Source organism: Rattus rattus, chromosome X, assembly GCF_011064425.1.
Source record: "Rattus rattus isolate New Zealand chromosome X, Rrattus_CSIRO_v1, whole genome shotgun sequence".
In the NCBI taxonomy this organism is placed as follows: Eukaryota; Metazoa; Chordata; class Mammalia; order Rodentia; family Muridae; genus Rattus; species Rattus rattus.
The window spans coordinates 96,750,868-96,763,216 of record NC_046172.1 but is presented as its reverse complement, the minus strand read 5'-3'; the positions used below and the strand labels follow the sequence as shown (position 1 = coordinate 96,763,216).

General features: G+C 40.4%; 1 pseudogene; it reads left to right on the top strand.

The window, feature by feature from the left end:
• The first annotated feature begins 532 nt into the window (after window positions 1-532).
• LOC116889177 lies at window positions 533-1,197 on the top strand (annotated as a pseudogene).
• Window positions 1,198-12,349: the final 11,152 nt, after the last annotated feature.

The following is a 12,349-nucleotide window of genomic DNA, read 5'->3' as shown; positions in this document are numbered from 1 at the left end:
GGGGAGGATGGGGGGAAGCCCATATAGAAGGGGAGGGGGTGTGGTTAGTGGGATGTTGGCCCGGAAACCGGGAAGGGGAATAACAATCGGAATGTAAATAAGAAATACTCAAGTTAATAAAGATGAAAAAAAAAGAGCTTTCCCTTGTAATGATGGGAATGAAGAATAGATATTGCTGATGCTTACGTCTCACTCTTCATACACTAGTGCACCATAATTGGTCATCTTGAAGGGATTAAGTTTGTGTTGCGTGCATTTCCCCTACACAAATTACTTTTCAAGTCTGTAGGTGCTTAATATCTGTTCGAAATGTTAATATTTTCATGCACTCCTATAGCCTAGTGAATAAAATGCAACCATCTGCAAACTGGAAACTTATCTACCCATTTAGCAAACATGGAAATTAAGAAATAAGGTTAGCAGCGCTTTCTGGGATTGTTGGCCCACCAGACTCCCTCCCCACCCCACCCCACCCCAACCCCTGACATCTTAGTGAGGCTACAGTGGTCCGCACTACTCTCTAAGCTTTGCCATGCCACCCAAAGATGACGAGAAGAAGAAAGATGCAGCAAAGTCAGCCAAAAAGACAAAAGACTCAGTAAATAAATCTGGTGGAAAGGCCAAAAAGAAGTGGTCCAAAGGCAAAGTTCAGGACAAGCTGAACAACCTTGTCCTGTTTGACAAAGCTACTTATGACAAACTTTGTAAGGAAGTTCCCAACTATACTATACACTTATTACTCCAACTGTGATCTCCAAGAGACTGAAGATTCCAGGTTCCTTGGCCAGGGCAGCCCTTCGGGAGCTACTTAGTAAAGGACCTATCAGGCAGTTTCAAAGCACAGAGCCCAAGTAATTTACACCAGAAACACAAAGGGTGGAGACTCCCCAACTGCTGGTGAAGATGCATGAGCAGATTCAATCAGCTGTACATTTGGGAAAATAAAATTTTATTAAATCAAAAAGAAAAATAAAAGAAAGAAAGATGGTTAGAAGGAATGGTCACAGTTAAAATGACAATAGAAGCAGTGTTTCACCATAATGACCAAGAAGCCATTCCACTTCCCTCACCTTTGTCTAAAGGCAGAAGGGATTTACTCAGACATTGTGTCCAAGATGGGACAGGCAGAAAAAGAAAATGAAATAATTCTTCAGTTGCGTGCCTCAATGAGCTATGCATTTTACCCATTTGCATTCTAGAGAATAAGAGAGACTTGTTTTGTTTTGCTTTGCATCCTTTTTTATAGCAATTTTATTACTTTTTGAAATTACAATATAATCACATCATTCCCCCTTCTCCTCCCTCCCTCCATACTGTCCTACATACATCCACTTGCTTTCTCAAATTTATGGCCTATTTTTCATTGAAAATAGATTATTCTCTCATACAATATATCCCAACCACAGTCTCCCCTTCCTCCACTCCTACAACCTTCCTTGCCACCTCTCCCCTCCCACAAAACCATTCTCCCTCTATTTCATCTTCATAGAAGATGCATCCAAAAGAAAACAGCTAAATAGAAAAAAAAACAAGATACAATAAGAAAATGGAAAATTGCAATGCTGGACAAGGTAACCCAATAGGAGGAAGAGTCCCAAGAGTGGTCAAAAAAAGTCAGAGACCCATTCATTCTTACTATTAGAAATCCCACAAAACTTGAAGATAACAATTATAACACATACACAGAGGATCTGTGCAGACCCATGCAGGCCCTATGATTGCCCTTTAGTCTCTGTAAGTCCATATGAGCCCTGCATAACTTAATCCGTGGGCCATATTTTCCTGGTATTTTTCCATCCCTTCTGACTCCTATAATCTTTCTTCTCCCTCTTTTCTGGGGTGCCTAACACCTTGAGGTGAGAGACCTGATGGAGACCTCCAACTGTCTTTCCTTATAATGTCTGCACATGTGTTTATACACCCACTTCCATATCCTGATGGCAAGCCTTACTGATGAAGACAGGGCAAAGAGCCAGTCTACGAGTATAGCAGAATATCATTAGGAATCATTTCATTGATTATTTTTTCTTAGCCAGGCATATTTGGCTCTACCCTAAGGCTCTAGGCTATCCAGTCTCAGGCTCCTGAACATCTAGGCAGTGTTGTGCATGAGTTCCATGTGTCATGGCCTAGGCCTCAAGTTAGACCCATCATTGGTGGGCAACTCCCTCAAGTTCTGAACCTCCATTGCCCCAGCACATCTTGCAAGCAGGACAGGTTGTCAGTTAAAATTTTTATAGCTGGGTTGTTGTCTAGGCTTCTCTTTCTGTAACTTGCTGAGTACCTTCTCATGCCAAAGTGATTAGAATGTAGAAACAACATCCACACAGTTCATTGAATATAGAGAATTTGAGCTGGTGCCGCTTATTCTTTAATTGTTGTTACATATATGTACAAAAAAGTAAAGAACACATACACACGTGTGTGTATGCACATATATGTGTGTTTATGTATTGCCAAATATATAAATACAACTGTATGGTCTATATGAAGTTACATGAATATATAATTTCAGGGCTGACCACTTGGTATTGGATATCCAATTCGTATGCTCATCCCTCAGAAGACTTCTTCTCCTGCTCTCAACATTCTTTAGTTCCCTATATTAAGGGGCTTTTTGCTATTTTTTTTCAGTACTGATGCTAGAAATCCCTTTTCTAAAAGCCAATAGGCAAGAGATGCTCAAAGGGCTGAAGTTGTAGGTCTAGTCTGAGGCGAGGCACCAGGAACAAAGCCATTCCACAACTGACGCCCTTAGTTGGAATAGTCATCTTAGTGGAAGCTCAGCCTCTGGTTTATTCAGGTTCAGTGGGTTAGATGAGTCCCACCCACATTATGAAAGATAAAGTGCTTCTTTTGCTCAGTCTACCCATTCAAATGTTAATCACGTCCTCAAATGGGCACATCCATAATAATATTTTGCCCAACTATCTTGGTATCCCACCTAATACCCTTGTCAAGTTGACATAAAATTATTTATCAGGGCAAGAACAACGACGAGTCTTAACTCTTTCTCTGAAAAGGTTGTACTTGAGGTCATTTGTTCCCTCCTTCTACTAAGCACAAATCAGCATCCCTAAGAAGGTAGGGCTTATTGTTATGATGATGGAAATGAGATGAATCTTAGAAAGGAATCTTATAAAGATTCCTGTAGAAGTACATTTTAGAGACTGGGAAAAGATAGAAGATTATGAGTTAAACCTACCTTCGCAAATTTTCTTTTATTTGGATTGATAAAGTCTCCTTACCCACCCCCTGCCACACATACACCTCTGAGGCCTCAGCCATGTTAGGAATAGTAAGTGTGCCTGGATATTGGCCAGGAAACAATGAGCTTCAGCAAAATATGAAACTACAAGTGCAGATAAAAGCACACTATACAACCAGAACATAGGAACACATTAAGGAGATAATACAAATATAGGGAGTTCTGGAAACTAGGTACAGCTTTTTAAATGGAATTAAATACAATAATAGATCCAAACTTAGCAAGTAAGTACAGAAAATGTAGAAGGTAGAAGGTGAAGAATCTTAAAGAGGCTCAGATGAGACTACAGAGACAAGAAGACTCATAAATCAGGCAATTTCTCCATCTCAGGCAGGGGGCCTTTTAGTCTTTTTCATAGTATTCTGAGATTAGCTCAGCAAGATCTGGGCAGTTCAGGACAAACATGACTTCAAGTTCCTCAATCAGTATCTTCATCAGAAAATTCTGTCAAGGACTATGAGAAACTCCCAAGAGGCTGGAGGCTGAGAACAGATTTCAGTAGCAGGTGGTAGAATTTAAATGAGAAAGGCCAAGAAGGAAGGAGACCAGAAAGAATTCTAAAGTGTCTCAGTCCTGTTTGAATGGAAAACAAAATAGACCTAAGTCAATGGCCAATACCACTTCTGCTGGAATCAAACTATATAAATGTTAAGCAATACCAATATAATGTAGAAAATGGTATGTCTTATCAGTAAAACACATAGTGGTTAATCTTACCCTGGTACAATGCTATTCACAGTAAATCCCATTGTAACTAACATGTTTCTTCTTTCTTGAACTTGAACCAAGCTGGAAAGCCTTACCCACTGCATTTTATTATCTCGTGGTTATAATTCAGAAATGCTGTGAACTGCCCCTGTTCTAGCTATGCTAGTCTTGATTTCCTACTCCCACTTCCTGAAAATTACAGTACAATTCACCATTTGTAATGCTGATAGAAAGTACTTATTCATTCAATATGTGGATTTAGCTCCTACTAGGTACAAAGCATTGTTCTAGGCATAGAAGATACAGCAGTAGGAAGGTAAGACAAATACCCCTATTTCCTGTAGTTTATGTTCTTGTGAACTTTTAGATGTGCCAGCTGGAGAATCTGATAACCAGGCATTTGACCTATCCTGGAATACGTGGAAAATAGCAGTCTTTCACTTCCAACAGAAGTTTCATTCCTCTCTATAGCCATCTCCTCATGTTCCTTCTGTAGCATCTGTTGACAGTTAGAATATGTTATGGTGAATGTGAAATGACGCCCACACTTATGTATCCGATTGCCTGCTTCCGTTCCCCATGAGAAAAATAAATAAAGGGCAAAAGACTTGGGTTAAAAAAAGTCTGGATATGACTTAGAAATCCCAGTTCTTACAATAGAAATATTGTATCTTCACCCATCCATCTCTTGGACTGAAGTGTATTAGCTATACCTGACCATCTTGAAGCTAGACTTCTTAGGAAGTCTCATTCAAACCCTTTGGATATTTGCTAACTACCGACTAAGTGCCATCCATCTATTTTTTTAAGTTATGTCTGTAGGTATAAAGAGCAGCTCTTTCCCTTTGGTAGAGGAATTTTAATTCAGAAACATGGCTACACTGGCAATGAATCACATCCAAAGATATGATTCAGCTGGAATACAGACACATCCTGGCTTACAGTATGATCTGGCTGAAACACAGACACACCCTTAGTATACACATTTAATCCATAACAATGAAGGTAAGGTTAGTTCGTAGAAGGAAGCGGCCATGTTTGAATGTGGCATCTAATTGAGTGTCAGACAAAGTGCTGAATCAGAAAAAGATCTTATAGAATGAGTCAGAGATAAAATATGACCAACTCACACAAGAACCACAGAGGAAGAGTGGCTACATAAAAGGAGCAAGAGAGAGAAAAAAAGGGGGCAGTGTGGTATGGTGGTTGGTGCGTTTTAATGGGACAGTTTTACAGATACAGATTACAAAGGGAACAAGCTAGAAACAGGTAAAGACAGAATGAACCAGTGAATGTGAAGGAGACAGAGTATTAGAGCATATTGCCAAAGTCTGTATGAGGCCAAGCAGAGCAATTCAGTCAGAAGCTGAGAAAATCTGGGTTGAATCAGTCATATTAGATGATTAGATTGTAGGGAGGCTAGAATCTTCCAGGGCTACACCTACAGATAGTCAGAACAGAGAAGGAAATACTCTAAGCTCAGCCCAAGTCATGTATTCGCACAGCTTGGGTATGGCTCTCACCTGATCGCTTTACGTGAGGAAATAAAAGTAATGATTATATTATACTCTTTTTCTGTGCTATGGATGGAATCTAGGGTCTCCTCTATACTACTAAATTGCCCTGAGTTCTATTCCAAGTGGTTGTTTTTCTTGAGATGGGGTCTAGAACTTTAGCCCAGGCTGACCTTAAACTTACAATCTTTTCCCCTTTTACCTATGGATTCAGGTATGTACTGCCAAATCTATTATTACCCTTCCTAGACTTTGTGTTTCAAAGTAAGATGATGGAATGACTTATCTGAGGCCAATAAACTACCACGAAGTTCACTTGGAATGTGCAAATTGTTCTATTGTCCTCATAAACCTTGCCCTCTAGTTTCAGTTGGGGGTACTTCCCTTTTATTAGTCCCTTCAAGCACTTGTACTATGCATTCCAAGTCTTACATACACAGCAACCTTGGTCTTACAACAGCCATAGTCAATATCTTTCTGGTTGTTATACTCTTTGTATGTGCAATCTTTTTTTATTAGATATTTTTATTTACATTTCAAATGTTATTCCCATTCCCAGTTTCCCGGCCATAAGCCCCCTATCCATTCCCCCTCTCCTTCTTCTATAAGGGTGTTCCTCCTCCCCAAACACCCCCTTCCTGCCCCCCATGCACTGGGGGTTCCACCCTTGGCAGGACCAAGGGCTTCTCCTCCCATTGGTGCCCAACAAGGCCATCCTCTGCTCCATAGGCAGCTGGAGCCATGGGTCTGTCCATGTGTACTCTTTGGGTAGTGGTTTAGTCCCTGGGAGCTCTGGTTGGTTGGTATTGTTGTTCTTATGGGGTTGCAAGCCCCTTCAGCTCCTTCCATCCTTTCTCTAATTCCTCCAACGGGGACCTCCATTATCAGTTCAATGGTTGGCTGCTAGCATTCGCCTCTGTATTTGACATGCTCTGGCTGAGCCTCTCAGGAGACAGCTATATCAGGCTCCTGTCAGCATGCACTTCTTGTCTTCATCAATATTGTCTAGGTTTGGTGGCTGTGTATATATATGGGTTGGATCCCCAAGTAGGGCAGGCTCTGAATGGCCATTCCTTCAGTTTCTACTCCAAACGTTGTCTCCATATCCCCTCCTATGAATATTTTTGTTCCCCCCTTTTAAGAAGGACTGAAACATCTGCACTTTGGTTGTCCTTCTTGAGCTTCACATGGTCTGTGGATTGTTTCTTGGGTAATTCAAACTTTTGGGCTAATATCCACTTATCAGTGAACGCATACAATGTGTGTTTTTCTGTGATTGTGTTACCTCACTCAGGATGATATTTTCTAGTTCTATCCATTTGTCTATGAGTTTCATGAAATCATTGTTTTTGATAGCTGAGTAGTACTCCATTGTGTAGATGTACCACATTTTCTGAATTCATTCCTCTGTTGAAAGGCATCTTGGTTCTTTCCAGCTTCTGGCTACTGTAAATAAGGCTGCTCTGAACATAGTGGAGCATATGTCTTTGTTGTATGTTGGAGCATCATTTCGGTATATGCCCAAGAGAGGTATAGCTGGATCCTCAGGTAATGCAATGTCCAATTTTCTGAGGAACATACAGACTGATTTCGAGAGTGTTTGTATTGTAGGACCCCCTCTCGGGAGACCCCACTCCAGTCGTGGGATTGTACCCCCCCCAAGAAACGCGAGAGACCAGCTTTTGATGTAAAACACACGAGGGAGTTTATTATCAGAGCTCTGGGACGGCTCGTATCTCACACAGGAGACAGAGGGGTCGACCCCAAGACTTGAAATTTAAGACTTTTTATAGGGGAAGGCAAGGGGATTCAGCGTGGTTATACTTGATTGGTTGATTTATATATCAGCAAGGGAAATGGGTACAAGGTCTCATCAGCAAGCAGTACATGCGGGCTGGAGTGTTCACAATGTAGGAGAGCGTCTTATCATTATGTGCAATCCCACCAACAATAGAGGAGTGTTCCTCTTTCTCCACATCCTCGCCAGCATCTGCTGTCACCTGAGTGTTTGGTCTTAGGCATTCTGACTGGTGTGAAGTGGAATCTCATGTTTGTTTTGATTTTGCATGTGCATTCTAAGAGAGAAGGAGAGGAAACATTGCTGGTAGTAAATGCTCATACAATAAAGTAAGACAAAGAATCTAAATTTCTGTGCCCAGTTTGGCAGTCAGGTTCAAGAAGTTTTGTAATATGCATTAGTATAAAGACAGTGCCAAAGTTCCAGACATTTGTATGAATCACTGAATTAATATTAGGGCACAAGTGGATAGTAAAGAAAATGCTTTCATTTGGACTTGACTACAGGAATTGAATAAGATAGAGGTGCCTTTCCTGACCATCTGGAGGTTTTTTAATATTATGTTTCTGGTAGTTTTGTTTCCTTCTTATTATTTAGTCCTTATGAGGCAATACATTCATACTACATTGCAAATGGAGAGAATAGCCTATGTCGCCAAGTCAATTCTAAGTTATATTGAAGGATGGGGCACAAAAACTTAACAAAAAACGGCAAAGTGGAGGTGATTCTTTGTGGCTTAATAGAATAAACTGTTACTACGCCAGCTCCCCTCAGACCTTTCTTGAAAGTTTCTAACAATAAAGAGAGTAAACTGATTTTAGGCCAATTACTCTATTCTCTTGTGAGCCTGTGGTGGACCTGGTAAGAAGAAGGATAAAGATCTCAAAGGCCAGCAGTAAATGGAAGTTCTCAAGCAGCCGGAAGCACCAGGCAAGTAGACAAGCATCCCCCAGAAGAGTTGAAAATTGATTGCTGTCATGAGTGGGAAAAGTCAGCTTCAGTCACGTTATTGATTATTTGGTTGTTGAAAAATTATCCTCGGTGCCTGAACCCATAGGACCATGAACCGTGAAAGAGAAAACATTTTCAAAAAATAAGCTAAGCTGATATAACAGGGATTCAAATGAGGTATCAGTCCAACTCAAGAGGTAAGGAATACTGAAGGCAGCTGTGCCTTTAAATTTATTCATTGACAAAGTCAAATGTGATTGTTGCCAATCGGGCCCCGGAGATTTCATTTTTGTTTTTTCTGCCTCTGCAAAAAAAAAAAAAATATTTGCTCATCTCATCACATTGATAATGTACTGTCAGCACTAGGGGAACAAACTGTGTGCTTTTTAAATTCAGGTCTAAGCATGTCACTCAGGGAATACTCTACTGGGACCTCAGGGTGTTACATTTCCTCTGTGTTGTTCATTGCTGAAGCCCCTGAGGAAACGTGTTAAAACAAAGGGTATTTCCACACAATGCACCCTATCCCACCTAGACTTCTAATTCCATTTCCAAAAGACCAAGAGTCTAAACTTTTGCTCTCCATCAATCCTACTACTAATTGGTCCATGAGGAGAGATAGGATATACTTTTGCCCACATTTCTCCCTTCGTAAGTAATTGTTATACAGAAAAATCAGACATCTAAAAATATAAGACAATGAGCACAATTAATGATTTAAATATCAGCACATTCAAATGTGTTGGATATGAGTAGAAGGTAAATTCAATGTTATATATAAACAAGTTTTATTAGTCTAATTCTCAAAGAGTAGGCATTTTGGGGCTAAAAGTTATTTCCAAGTGCAGGTAAGGAATAAAATAGATAAAAAGTTTGTTTGGTGGGAGATTGGAATCTCCCCATATTTCTAGCACCCATTCCACTGGGTATTCTGTGGTAGTTACTTTCTCACCACCAAATGTGTAACAGAATCAACTCATGGTGGTTTCCGCTATAAGCTTGACACAAGCTAATATAACCTGAAAAGAATGTCCCAGAAAGGAATTGTCTATATTGGCTTGGCCTGTGGGCATATCTGTGAGGAGCTCTTGGTTTTGTTAACTAATGTAGAAACACCCAGTCCATTATAGACATCATCAGTCCCTGGGTTTGTGTCCTAGTCTATAAAGATTGGATAAAGCAAACTGAGTAGTGAGCGTGTGTGTCTTTCTTCTCTCTCTGCTCTTGACTGCGGACATGGCTAGCTACTTCACGTTCCTGCTTCCTTACTTCCCCACAATGGTGGACAGTAATCTGTAATTCTAAGCCAAACAAACCCTTTCTTTTTTAATGTTGCTTTTGTTGGGGTGTTTGCCACAGAAACAGTAAACAAAATTAAAATGGTTTCAGATTATACATGGCCTGAAAGATATGGCAGCTGGATTGTTCTGCAGTGGCAGAAACTGGTACGGGCATCTTCTCATGTGTGACCAGACAGCATAGAGTTTGGGGGAGAAGCAGAACAGGCCTTGCTTCTCCACTCCACATGAACCACTTTCTCCCAACTAGGACCCACATTCGGGAAGTACAACCTCCCAAAACAATCAGCTAGGAGGCAAACATTCAAACACATGAGTGTATGCAAGACATTTCACATTCAAATCATAATGTGTTCTGTCAACAGATTCCACAGAAAGGGAATGAGATGGCTGCAGTCACCATCCCAGAAGGCTTTTTCTCTCTAGACCTCAATCTCCTCTTTGGAAAATCAGGAGAGTTACATATACATAAAATATCTGTACCATGCCTTGCTTCACAGTCCCAGACTCTACAGTTTCTGGAGATGGTTCATCTTCTGAACTGGCTTCTGTAGGATCAAGGTTCTTATTCATAATTTCATCTCACTGAAAAGATACCTGAAATTCTATAAGCAGCAGGATTCAATGGGACCCAGATTTCCCACATTTCTTGGTGCATCCCTTCCCCTAGATATTTAATCCAACACCAATGTAGATACAGTTATAAAGGTCTTATAGATGTAATTAAATGCCCAGATAAACTGAGCATAGAATAGAGACAATGTTTTCATTAGACACATCTAATTGCATAAATATTTTTCAAGTAGGGTGTTTCCTGTGGCTGATAAGAAAGAAGTTAGAGAAGCATGAAAGAACCTTGAAAGAAACTGGTGGTACATATGAAAGCTACCCTCGGAGGCCACAAGACAAGAAACAATGCAACTCCTCTAATGGCTGTGTGACCCCTAGACCACTGATGACAGAAAAAAAAACATTTCTGCCAATAACCTCAATGAAATCAGAAAAGGCCCTGATTCCTCCCAAGATGTGCAGTCCTGGCCAGACACCTTGAGTTCATCTTAGTGAGCTCATAATCACAAAATCCAAGCATACTGTGTGTAAACTCCTCACCTACAGAGAACTATCCAAATTTATATTAGTTGAAGTCATTAAGTCTATAGACATTTTTTACGAAGCCATAAAAAACTAATATAGGTTCATTTAGTCACCAAATCCTGGGTCCTGTTGGCCTCTCCTATTTTTTACTCTTATCATTATTTTCATTTATCTGGATTTTCCTCTTTTGTTGCTTTAAATTTCCCATAGCTTGAGAATTATTTTCTCTTGTGCACATCAGAAACTAAAAGAATTTACACATAATAAAATGTTAAGTGTAACAGCATTACATCACTTAGCCACAGCTACAACTTCCTGTCATTAGTAAAATTAAAGACATGAAATGAGGAGCTAGTGAGGTGGCTTGCTGGGTAAAGATACTTGCTACTAAGCCTGATGACCTGGGTTTGAGCCCTAGAACTTACATGACATGGTATGAGAGAATCAAGTCACACAAGTGAACCTCTGACCTCCACACAGGAGTCCTGGAGTGGGCCTATGCACTTTTGCACCTGCACACATACACACCAAACTGAATAAGTATAATTTGTAAAAAATTAAACAATGTGAATTAAATGCCAAGTTACATAGAACCCAAAATGATTTCAGGTATTGTTTAGCCAATTCTTGGATTCAATCCAAGTCCATATACCAGACCAATTCCTTCATTTGGCTATAGCTGGCGAAGCATTAGTGCCTGTCAGAAAACTGGGCTGTCACAGTAAAACATAAATAATATCTACCTTTGTGCAATTCACAGTGTAACAAACCATGGTCTAAGAGACTATAATGAAAAATCAAACTTGTTATTTTCAACTTTCTATGGCGTGTGCTCCAAAAGATAATCTAAAATATAGCATTTAAAGGGAGGAGTCTTCACACAGAATTCTTAATGATCTTTCCATGTTTTGTTTGTAATGTCTTCAACTGTGTCCTGTATTTTACATGTATCGTGCATCTCATTTTGAACTTGCCACATTCCAAGGGCTTAATCCCCATGTCCACTTTGTGGTCAGGCTGCTAGCCAGCTGACACTGCAGTGCACCGTGATACTTTGTTCTGCTAGGAGAAGTGCTGAGGGCCATGGGAACATGAAGGCACTCAAGTAGGGAATGGTGAAAATAAGAAACATTTAGTGTTAATCAGATGAATAGTGTAGGGAAGGGAGTTCCAGAATAAAGAAATCACCCCAACTGCAAATTTGACCATAGAAGACACAAATTTCAAAGTTTCGTATGGGCAAAGTAAAGTCCAGAGGAAAGAAAGCAGAGTTGCAGAGCGTGTGCGTGATTTCAGACACCACTGCGAGCATGGGTGGGCAAGAACAGGTTTGGTACCCTCCTGGGGAATCAGCCTCGGTGCCTGCCAATCCAGTGCATGAGTGCTGCCTCTTGTTTACTTAGGGTCTCTTTTTTTATTGGATATTTTTATTTACATTTCAAATGTTATTCTCCTTCCAGGTTTCCCATCCATAAGCCCCCTATCCCGTCCCCCTCCTGTTCTTCTATAAGGGTGTTCCCCCTCCCCAACCATCACCACCCCCAGTTCCTGCCTTGCCACCCTGACATTCCCCTACACTGGGGGGTCCAGCTTAGGATCTCTTATAAGTAAAAGGCTCCTCTCCTTGGTTTAGAAATGTTACTCTCTGAACTTCTCTCTCTGCAAGTATATTACACCTCAAACCCTGTGACTTAGCAGATTTAAATCCTCTTCAATA